The 12,093-nt window shown below is 36.8% G+C and overlaps 1 protein-coding gene across 1 annotated transcript in view; it reads left to right on the top strand.

Moving 5' to 3' along the window:
• The window catches only part of SYT16 (synaptotagmin 16), a 154,362-nt gene that overhangs the window by 26,945 nt on the left and 115,324 nt on the right, over window positions 1-12,093 (top strand).

Genomic DNA, 12,093 nt, shown 5'->3' with positions numbered 1-12,093 from the left:
CATTGTTTCACTTCTCCTGAGCTTGACAGCTCACTGTGGTTTGGGTCAGAGGGGGAGTGTCACTGTTTCCAGGATGAGCTCCATTAAGAAATCACACATGAGCTGTTCAGCCGCCGCTGTGGTGGGCATGATGAATGGACATTAGCAAAGAATACATTAGCTTTATGAAAGTAATGCTCTTCTTAGAGTTTGAAGAGCAGATGGGGAAAGGCTGACCACTACTTCCTGTCATCTTAGCTTTTTAGATGTCTGCATTGTTTCCCTCTGACTAATGCCTGAAGAAAAAAAATGTCTTTTGATTGACAAGAGGCTGGATGTGTTTTAGTCTCATTATGTTTGAGGAGCGTTGACATTTCACTTCGGTTTGCTGTTTTTGAGATATCCAGGGCTCAGGGGCACTTAACACCTCATATGGCAACAGTCACTCTTCCAGAGGGAGGTTTTTATTCTTTAAGCTCAATGAATCTACTACATCATTTACAACATGCCTTCAATTTGATGTGGGAAAATAAAGAAATAATTGGCTTCCTGCTCTTAAAGGACATATTCTTTATTTAGTTGCTGATATGCAGAACTTTTTGATACAGGATGTTATCACAGAGTGATGGTTATCATCACACAGAAGCTGGACGTTTTAAGACAGTGCTCTTATGTTACAGGTAATAACTTCGCTCTTTTTTTTAAAAATCAGTCTGATCCTCACCTTCGTCTCCCATGGCCCATATGGGGCATGATGTAACAGGTGGAGGAACCATCTTACATTACCCTTTTGAGAAGGGGCATGGCCTTGAGAACACCCTCTAGTCATCCTCCCTCCTGGGTATGTTCTAAGTGAGACTGGACCAAGGAGAATATTTGTCTTATTGATATGGCAGCCTTTGTAGCCATGGTTCAGCTTTTTTTGCTTTATTATAATTAAAGACATATAGAAGAATAAGTGTGTATTAATTATCTATTTCTTCATAACAAATTACCCCAAAACTTAAGTGCTTGAAACAATAAATATGTTTTTTTTTTTAATTCCTGAAATTCCTGAATTGAAGATTGGCTTAGCTGAGTGATAAAAGATCAGTGATTTTTGTGAGGCTGCAATTAGATTGTCAGCTATAGTCATCTGAAGGCTTGACCGCATCTGATGGACTCACTTCCAGGATGGCAGAAGACCTCAGCTCCCGTCCACATGGAACCCTCCACAGGGCTCCTTGAGTATCTTTATGACATGGCAGCTGGCTTCTCCCAGCATGAGAGATCCAAGAGAGGAGAGCAAGGAGGAATCCACAGTTTCTTCTATGACCTAGACTGAGAAGTCATACACTGTCACTTCCACCATGTTCCAGTCATTCACTAAGTCCAGCCAGTACTCCAGGAAGGGAAATTAGGTTCTACTTTTGAAAGGAAGACTATGAAAGAGTGCATGGACATCTTAAATAACCATAGGCTATAATGGAAGGGTATACATTGTCTCACCTGGCAATCTATTTGTCATTGCTGCTATTGCAATGGCCTTATTTTTAAAACTCCACTTGGGACATCTGACTTATCTTCTGAAAATAGAATGGAATATTTTAAATGAAGTTTTCCATGAAATATGGGACTTACAAAGTAGTAGTAGATAACTACTACTACCCCAGCTGGGACATATGTGAGGGGGATAAATAGACTTTTGCTTGGTCAGGAGGTGGTATGGAAGTAAGACTCTCGTACCTATCCTACTTTTCTCCCTTAAGCAGTTGACTGTCACTAATCGTGTGACCTAGGAACTATTATACACTTCAGTTTTCTTATCTGCATATTGGGATTATCCATGCATCCTTTATAGAGCTGATCTAGATAAATGAATTAATTTTGTAACAATACCAGCATGGGTGGCTATGGTGAAAGTCCTAATAGAGCTTTCCCATAGCTGCACAGTATTAACAAAATCTGAGTCACAGTAATGGCTTCTAGGAGTGACATCACACATGGACACATTATGTTCGTTACTTAAAATGGGAGATTAAGTAAGGTTGGTGATGTTTTCTCCTTTGCAAACCGTAACGGGTATAAGAGCTAAGGTTAGATGGAGTTATATTTCCTTTTTTGTCTTGTTTGTCATGTTATCTGAATATTTTGAAGACTATTATGAATTATACTTGCAAATAAGTTGAGGTTTGAAGATAATGTTGAAACAACAACAATAAAGTATGAACCAGAAGCTGTTAGCTCAAGAAACCTGAAAAATCCATGTCTCCAACTCAGAGTGGGGTCATATGAAGGGAGCTTTAAAAATAGTTTCATCAGGAGAATCTCCAAATTATCATGTCTAAGAAGCAAACACCTTCATTATGACATTTCTCCTTTTAAAAGTTTAATTATCACTGATCAAAAGTCTTTGAAAATATAACCTCTATCCTAGATTTTATCTAACTTTTATTATATTTTGCCTTAATGATCATCCTCAGAGCACTGATTTCTCAGTAAAGTTGGGATGTTCTTATTTTGACAAATGTAAAGAAGTAAGGAAGGCAGCCTGGTGTGGTAGAAAGAGACACAGTGCAGACAGCCAGAGCTTAATTTTGCCACTAATTGGCTAGGATATTTTGGGAAGCTCACTTCACTTCTCTGGGCCTTAGGCCCTCCTTTGCAAATTGCTAACTCTGGACTAGGTTTTTCCTAATTCCTATTGTGCAATCCTGTTTGAGTCTTAGGGTTATCTTAGCAAGTTCTTCTCTAGGTCTCAGTCTATAGGGGGAGAGGAGATGGAAATATCATTTGGAAGTGGTTTTCATTCATTCCAAATTAGAAGAGTTGGTAAGAACTGGATGCAAGATTCTCCATTTTCCTCATACAGTGGTATTGCACACTCCCATCTGGGGTTGGAATGATTCTTACAAAAAGGCATAACAAAAGCTCGTCAGATGTTTCTGATATAGATTGTAATTAGTAGTCAAGGTGCTGTCCAACTGTAAGCCCAGTTGAACTACACTGGGTACCAATCCTTGGAAGCTTTTAAGAACCACCAGTGCCCAAATCCCACTGCTAATTACTTATAACAAAATAGAGAGTGACAGTGGCAGAGCAAACCGTTTTTAAACAGCTTTAAAAAGAATACTAGGTGATCTAAAGGTGTGCATAGTGGCACTCATAGAAGGGATAGGTTCATTGCCAACTTCTCCTTTCAAGTCAGGAAGGGAAGCACCTGAGCAGTGTTAGTACTGGCCAAATACACCTTGTGCCTGTCTGCAAGGTACCCATCTGGTGGTTCCCCTCACATTTCTCACCCTGGTTAGTTCAGTTCGGCTCTACCTTGGTGAACAAGCAAGCTTTTCCCTTCATGATGCCTTCCTTCCCCAGAACCCCATACAGTCCCTGAGACTATCAGCAGTTTCCTACTGTGCATGGATTAGAAAATAGACCTTTAGAAAAAGTGTCTATAAGATTATTCAGTTGTCAAATTAAAACCAATTCTAATTTATACTCAAGATTCTCAGAGTTCTACAAAGTTTTAGTGAATTTGACTGAAACAGAAGAGGTTGACTGCCCCATCTGTTTAACTTCCAGTATTTTCTGAATGATTTTGACTACATTCCATTTTCCTCTAATGCCCACATAAGAAAGAGTAATAACCAACATTACAAAATGGTATGAATCAAGATCTGAAACAGATGTAAAAAATGAAAATATAAAAGGTACTGGCCAGCAAATATGGATGGGTTGTTTGCTCTTATTTATTTTTTTATTTTTGGCTCCTTGAAATGAAAGACACTTAGCCATGTGCCTATCTTACAGCTGTAAATAACTAGCATCAGCTTCTGTATACTTCACACTTAGTATGATTAATAAATCTAGGCAGAAAAAAGTGTTTTTAAGGATAATGTAAGTGCAGTACAAATCCATACCTTACCGGAAGGTTCTGGTAGCTCTCTTTAGCACTGGGTTTTATTTTACCTGTTCCCAGAGTCCAGGTTTCTTCACCTGCATGCAGGTCTGTGCAGTGGATTTGGGCTTGGACTACTCAGTTGAATTCTAAATGAATCAAATATTTTGGAGTAAAATTAAAAAGCTCAATATTCCCCTCTCCCCTTTGTCTAATAGTATTTTTAAAAATTACAATTGTCACTGAAATGCTTTTTATACAATTTATGAACTCCTGTATTGTGCAATTATTTGTTTTAGAGCTATGGATTGGATAATCTTCAGAACTAACTCCTGACATACAGCCCCCACTTTGTGCTTTTTGTCCTGAAAAAGTGGGATGAATGGAACAGCCCCTCAATGATTCCCCAGTGAGGCATATGCAAAACAAGATCAACTGAGGGGTAGGACCTAGAGAGTGGGAGACACACTTTTTAATAATCCAAATTGAAGAGTATCTTCTCATGTGATTTTAAAGCCTTAATTTGCATTGAATACACATTTCTCTAATTATGTGTTATAATAGGTTGAATTCTATGGAAATTACTGCTTTTGTAGTCTGGAAGTTTCATACAGTTCCACCTAATACATGAGATGAACAATTGAGAATTGAGGAGCTATAAAAGTTTGTTTGAATATCAAGACAAGCCTGGGTGTGTCGCCTTATGATGTCTAGTTACTTGTTTTGGTGATTTGATTAAGATACAAATAATTGAGAATACGCTTAAGGGGCCTATCAAAGTATGACTAATTGAACCCTGTTTGAGGGCTGCAAATTCCAAAGAACTCAGTTGAAAAGTTACTGGTCAAATAATATTCACTTATTTATTCAGTATTACTGCTAGGAATGTATATAATGCTGGAAATTAAATGATGAAAAAGAGATGTACTACCTACTCTCCTAGAAATTAATTAAATTAATTAATTAAAATTTTGGGGTGAAGACAGAAAAACCTGGAGGAAGCAAATAAAATAATTATAGTTGTTACAAATGAATAAGGGACTAAAATAATTGATAGGATGGGGAGATTTACTTTAGGTAGTTGAGCACATCTTGCCCATTGTTGAGGTAGAGAAAGAGAGATACACACATTATATTGGTTCTGTTTCTCTGGAGAACTCTTACTAATTCAAGCTCCCACTACGGACTTTCTGGTTATCCTACCTTATGTATATAGATATATATCTATATGCACCTGTATCTATCTATAAAGATAGTTTATATAAAAATCATCTATGTAGATATAGATTTCTCTCTCTCTCCATCAATATAAATGGAGAAAGAGAGAGAGAGAGATAATGGGAGAGGAAAAGAGGGGGAGAGAGAGGGAGAGAGATGGACTGATTGATTGATTATTTTAAGGGATTAGTTTACATGATTATGGAGGCTGGCAGGTCCAAAATCTGCAGGGTGGACTTACAGGTTACAGACCCAGGGAAAAGCTGATGTTGCAGCTGAAGTCTGAAGGGCAACAGACCTTGTTCTGTTAAGGTCTTAAACGGAATGGATGAGACCCACTCACGTTAGAGAGCAATCTGCTTTATACAAAGCCCACCCATTTTAAATGTTAATCTCATCCACAAAAAACACCCTCACAGAAATATCCAGACTAATGTTTGATCAAATATCTGGGCCTCATATGGCCCAGCCAAGTCAACACATAAAATTAACCATCACAGGAGCTTACTTAACATCTGTGTTTGTGTTCTTGTTTCCTTCAGAGTATTATGGTAGGGAGGTTGGGAGAAGATCTACATTTGTTAAGAAAGTTTTATTATGGAAATTTTCGAACATACAGGGAAGTAGAGAGAGAACAGTATAATGAGCCTCATGTGCCCATCACCCAGCATCAAGAATTACTCACAAAGATAATTTATTTCTAAATTATACCCTATTGTCTCCATTTCCTTGTTTTCTTTGCTCAAAAGGGAATTGATCTGTGTCTTTAAGATCTCCATCCTTTGCTATTTGTTTTCTTGCAACTAAGATGATGGGTTACTGTCCCCTGCTCCAGAATATGACCCAGCAAATGAACATGTCACACAGCTGGCTGGTTGCTGGAGATGGGAGATATTAGATTAAAAAGCCTGCGAGGACACTGAAAATCCTTCAAGAAATCTGTGCACATTTGCAGTTGGAATATGAGCAGCTCTGCTTCCTGAGCTATTTACATAAGGGTATAGAGTGAGTTACCTTAGAAACAGATTCTTCTTGTGACATTTGAGATTCCTCTGTGATGCTAGGATATTAATAAAAACAAATCTGAAGCTCTCTGTAAGTATGAATTGCTGTGGAAAGGTTTAACACCTAAGTTTGAGAACTCTCTAAATGCACATCAGTATTTCAAAAGCTGCAGAGAGTTTCCTTCATGATTTTTCACTTTAGCAACAACTCTGTAACATATGGGGTGTACGCATATGCATCTATGTAATGTACATAGTTCTGAGTCTTAGTTTTGGCAGAAACTTTGGAGCCTTTTTGCACTTGAAATAGCCATGCCATGGAACTGTATGACTGAGAGTTCTAGAAAGACCTCTGTAAACCTTGGCAGTCCACAGAGAAGCACCCACTCGATGTTGATTGCTTGGTGGATTGAAGTTCTTTCTTCAGTCTTTCAGCATGAGTTCCCAAGATGATCTGAGGAGGCTTTAAACACACATCCCTCAGCCGAGGATAGTACACTATCTCATCAACTTTATGGGTAGCTTTCAGGGATTGTGATGTAGTGGAGAGGAACATGTTGTTTTCATTTACAGATGAGCAAATTGCTCATAAGTTTAGAATTTGCGTGTTTCACAGTATATGCTAAGGAATGATGTAATTACAATAGTTGTTCTCTTTGTGATGTCTTCCAGAGATACATGGTGTCTGGAAGATACCATAAGTGGCATAAGTTACATTTATCAGAGGACCTTGGGGATTTGTGCTTCTCTTGTCTGTAAGAAGCAGTGCTTACTATCTACTCTTTAACGAGAAACACCCTTAAATAGAAAAAAAATTCAGTTGATGGGTGAATGACAAGGGAAAAGGATTATTGTTTATGTAGAATAAAAGAAGCAAAGATCACTGTTTCTGCAGTGAAGTGGGTGTCTATGAGTTTATGTTACTAGCTATTTGAATAATCAGCTTTCAACTACTTATTGGAGTAACAGGTTTAAAATCTCATCATTTTTCTTAACCTGACAGATTGAAGTAAAAAAATAAAAGGGTGTGTCTATGGTTAAATGTTTCCATTAAAATATCTACATTCCTTTAAATCCCACTTAAAGGAGCAAATGTCTTGTTCACAAAAGCTCTCATAATAATTGCCTCTATTATGGCATTTAAAAAAGCCTGTATTATTCTAGGTTTTCTGATGGAGGTTTAACAAGGTGGCAAGTATTTGAAGTAAGTGATTTTGGAATTCCAGAAACATTTCTTATCTTATTTTCTTAGTTTCTACATGCTGGATCCTCAAAACAACTTTTAATACTTGGGAACAATTAATGTCCATTTTATAGAATGAAATCGCTCTCTGCTTACAAATGGCATTTCTCTTTTGTTTTTCTCCAGGAAGTCTTGCCTAGTGTGGTGACTTGTGGTTGGCAGCCCACAAAAGTGCAGGCCTCTTGATGAAGAGAGGATGATGGAGAAAGCCTTATCCTTAGAGCATTAGCTCTTCAAATGTTTCTTTTTAAATTATCTTGAAGCAAAATACAAATCAGGGCATTATAAGGCACATTATAGAAAGTATGATGAAGTGCTCAGTGGCACCTGAACTCTGTAGCAGATAGGTCTTTTTTTTTCTTGAAGTTAGTTTTTGATCTTCCCAAATCCTTCCATCTCTCTTCTCCCAAACAAGCAATGCTTATTAAAGCTGTACTTGGTAGCTCATCATTTTATGTTGGAAAGAGGTCAAGAGTCCTTTGAAACTTTTATTTTTCCCCTGGGTTGGCTTTATAGTTGAAGGCCTAACTGGTATTAGTTTTAAGAACATTTTAGGGCAACAGTTCAATTTAGAATTTCCCTTAAGAATCTGAAGCTAACCAAAATGTGTGTTTTGTGTGGGACTATGTTTAGAAATGGGAATGCTAATGTGAAATATCATTTTTCTTATCAGTTGGAGGCTTTTCCTTTCCATTGCCTGCTATTGCAGGACTCATATTTATACTATAAGCTTTTTGGAAGGAAATGTTAGCATTTACTACTAGAAAGTAGAATCTCATTCATTATGAGTGAGGGTAGTAAATTCTGGTTGAATTGAATGGTGCTAACTAATGAGACTGCAGAGGTATTTGCTATTCTTGAGCAAGAAAGCTTTCATGTGTTTTAGTGAGAAATTGGAAAGATTGAAAGAGGACAAAAGAAAAAAGTAAGAGCCAGGCATTGTTGACTTAAATTAGAAATATAACATTTTGGTTTAACCGAATGGATACAATCTGTGTAACTGTATATAATGCTATAAAATAGGTCACATGTGTATGTAGAATTAGTTAAGAACATTTGAATCCACTGGCTTGCTTGAAAAACAGTGTTTCCCAGTTCTTATGTGAAATTGCTTGTCAGTGAAACAGGAAATGTAAAAGGAGGATTTTCAAATGTTTTTGATTAGGGCTACTTTGGCTGCCTTAGACCTGAGAGGCATCACATACCACCCCACCTGACCTACTTATGTTTGCAACCACAAAGATCCCATTAAAGCTGCTGCTTTTGATGGGATCCTAGGGGGATCTGATTATTAATGTTTGCCAGACACAGAAGTATTGATGTTGTCATGTTATAATCATTACTATTCTAAGAGCCTAGTCATCAAGGACCCCAGGAGACCTTATTTTGATAACCACTAATGAGGGAGATAAAATGTGTAGCAATAGTCACTTTAGTAATGAACAACTTTACTACCTGTTTAGTTTGAAGCTTGTGTAAACAAATGAAATGAAAACACTTGTTAGCATTGATATAGATGGAGAGTTCCAATTGAAGAGCACTGATTTATTCATTCATAGACAGAAGGGGTCCAGTATAAATAAGACCTCCTTGGATTAGCAGAAACATGTGCAATGAATTAATAATTTATTCTAGAATGGTTTTCTGGCTATAAGTGAAAATTTCACTAGAAAAAAGAGTCATAGTTCCCTCATAATATAACACAGGAGAAACCAGATTAAAACTTGTGTTAACTGTTAGATGCAGGCTGTCTTCCAGAGACTAACCTCACCAATCTGTGCTCTTTCTAGCAGTGACAGCAGAGGACAAGGGGTCCTTTCAAGACTGAGAAGACCTATAGGAACATCATCTCCAACAAGAAGCTTGTTCATTCAACATTTTGCAAATAGTTTAAAATTTACAAAAACTATCCTTAGATCTTATAGAAGTTTATCCTCCAGTTAAGCAAACCTAATTTGTGGAGGCCAACTGAACAGTTCAGATTGACTCAACAAATATTTAATGAGTGCCTTCTATATGCCTGATATGGTTGCTAGATTCTTGAATTTGTGATGAGTCTGTATCATAGACATATTTGAAATAAAATGAATTTCATGTGTGTTGGACACCAACAGTAATAAAAAGTACAAAGGAGAGTGACTAAGGAGAGCACCCTAAGATCCTGATTTAGAATGTTATCTGCAAGGAATATTGGTAGCTTTCCAAATGAAATTCTATCATTTTGCAGGTGAGAAAATAAAAATCTAGGAAATTAAGCATCTTTCCCAAGATCACAGCCCATTGCCAATGTGAGACTGGCTGAGGGTGTCTCAGATCTATTAATGTTATTACCATTGTCTCTCATAACTTTTTTCTGTATTGTATGATTCCATTTATACAGAATGTCCAGAAAAAGCAGGTTATAAAGACAGAAAGTAGATTAATGGTTTCCTGGGACTGGGGGTGGGGATGGGGATTAATTTTATATGGTCTTGAGAAGTGTTATTGGGATAATGAAAATGTTCTAACAGTGGGTTATAGTAACAGTTGCACAACTTGTATACACTAACTAAAAATCATTGAACTTTCTAAACTTAGAATGAGTGAATTTTTATGACCTTAAGTTATACATTAATAAAACCTTGCTGTTCAAAGTGTATTGATGAACCAGAAGCATGAACATTTGTATTACCTGGGACCTGATTAGAAAAGAAAATCCTTAGCCCTTCTCCTAACCACTTAATGAAAAAAGTAAATGTATCTTGTTTAACTAGCTTGCTTTTTAATTTTATTTTAATAGCAAATATAGAAGTAAGCTTTAGCTTAGCTCCTGTCAAAGCTCTTATATGTCAAATTTATGATGTCTAAATTAATATAATGTAACTACATTATCATTCTGATGGAGAATACTGGAAATTTTTTCTTGAGATGTAAAGGATTGCATATTATTCTAAGAATAGGTACTTTGATAGGTTGAAATTTGGAGAAAGGTATTCAGGTCCTCCTAGGAAATTTAGTTTTCACAATATTAAATCATTAAAAATGGCAAACACAAAACACTAGAAGAAACATGCAAAATACACTAAAAATATTAAATAAATAGGATATAGGATTGTGTGTGTGTGTGTATTGAGATATTAAAAAATATTGATCGCCTACTTATGGTGGTCATTCAACCAGATGCTGACCACAGGGCAAAGACAAAAATTAACCTGCTACCTGATCTCATGGTGCTTCTAGCTTAGTGAGGAAGACAAGTGTTAAAAGAAATAGTTAAGGAAGCCATCAATCAGTTACTACTGTAGTAAGTGTTAATGAGAAGAAGTAAGAGAGGCTTTGAGAGAATACTTCAGGGCAATATAACTGAGTCTGGTCATCAGGCAAAGCATTCTGAAAAGCAAAGCCTAAGCATAAGCTGAGCGCTGAAAGATGAATGGGGTTTGGGGAGCAAGGGGTGGAAGCCTGCAGGGAGGAGCTTTCTCAGCCAGTGGGAGGAGCCTGGTGAGCAGATGCTGAAAGCAGGAGGTGAGAGACTGAATAGAGAGCCAATGGAGGGTGGTTAAAGATAAGAAGGGGTCAAACCATACATGACCTTCAAATCCTGTGGAGGATTTTGGACAGTATCCTAAAGCAATAGGAAGCAATTTTAAATCATCTCAAACACTGAATGGCTCTATTCTGTGGAGAGGGGAAAAACGCAAAGAGCTCACTTGAGAGCCTTTGGAGTGTTTCAGGCGGAAGATAATTGTGACTTGGCTTCAATTATTACCTGTGCAGGTGGGAAAAGGCAGGTAAATTCAAGAGTTGTTAGATGGAAGAATGGGTAGGCCTTGGTGATGAATTCTAGATAAAGAATAAAGAATTGTTAGAGATAACTCTTTGGTTCTACATAATATGATTACAACTCAGTGCAAATCACAAGGAAAATGATAGAAGAAATGTGCAGAAATAATCAGAGATGTGTTAAGGCAGAGGGATTATAAATTATTTTTCCCCCTTTTTTTGTCACTAAACTTTCAAAGGGCTGATATTACTTTCATAATTAATAAAAATGTTAACAAAGACTGATCACATTTAGAATATTGCTTAATTTATCTGCAGAAGGCTACAATTAACTTAATTCCATAATTTTCCATTATTTTCGAGCCCAGGGCATTTTCAGGTGATGCAAGTAATGTTTTCTGTCTTCTCTTGGGACAAAAGTCAACAATCTGGTAAATCTCTTAGCCTGAGAGTAATTCCTGTTGATTGTGCCTGCATTTTGCTTTTCTCAACTTCACTATATTACCTTCTAATTACATTCCTTCATATTGTGGATATTATTTGAGATTTCACAATAACCTTTATTTGGAGCTAGTTGATTTGTGCCAATGGCCTTGAAACATAGGTGCACCCATGTCAGGAGTCTATCGTGATCGCTTTAGCCAGGTTGATAGAAAATGAGATTCTTCCTCATTTTGATTTGGTCTTTAAAAAGGTAAATATTAGTTGAATATAGTTCATTCTTAAATTATTGATAAAATTTGTGTTATAAGTGAGTCTGAAAATAGGTTTCTATGCAATAGTGGTGACAGTCTCTTAAAATTATATTATTAAAGCCCCTTTAAATAGTCCCTCTGAAAATGCTGAAAACCTTATGTGCTTATAAAACCACTAAGTATTTGTGAAGCATATTTAAATCTATGCCTCGGATATAATAGATATTCCAAAATACTCAGTGGACTTATGAAATTAGGAGAATATTAAAAGGTGCTCTTGTTACAATGGCAAAAAACCCTGAGTAATTTGTAACT

This window comes from Manis pentadactyla, chromosome 11, assembly GCF_030020395.1.
Source record: "Manis pentadactyla isolate mManPen7 chromosome 11, mManPen7.hap1, whole genome shotgun sequence".
NCBI lineage: Eukaryota > Metazoa > Chordata > Mammalia > Pholidota > Manidae > Manis > Manis pentadactyla.
Note: the sequence above shows the minus strand (reverse complement) of the source record. Positions and strands in the feature narration are given on the sequence as shown.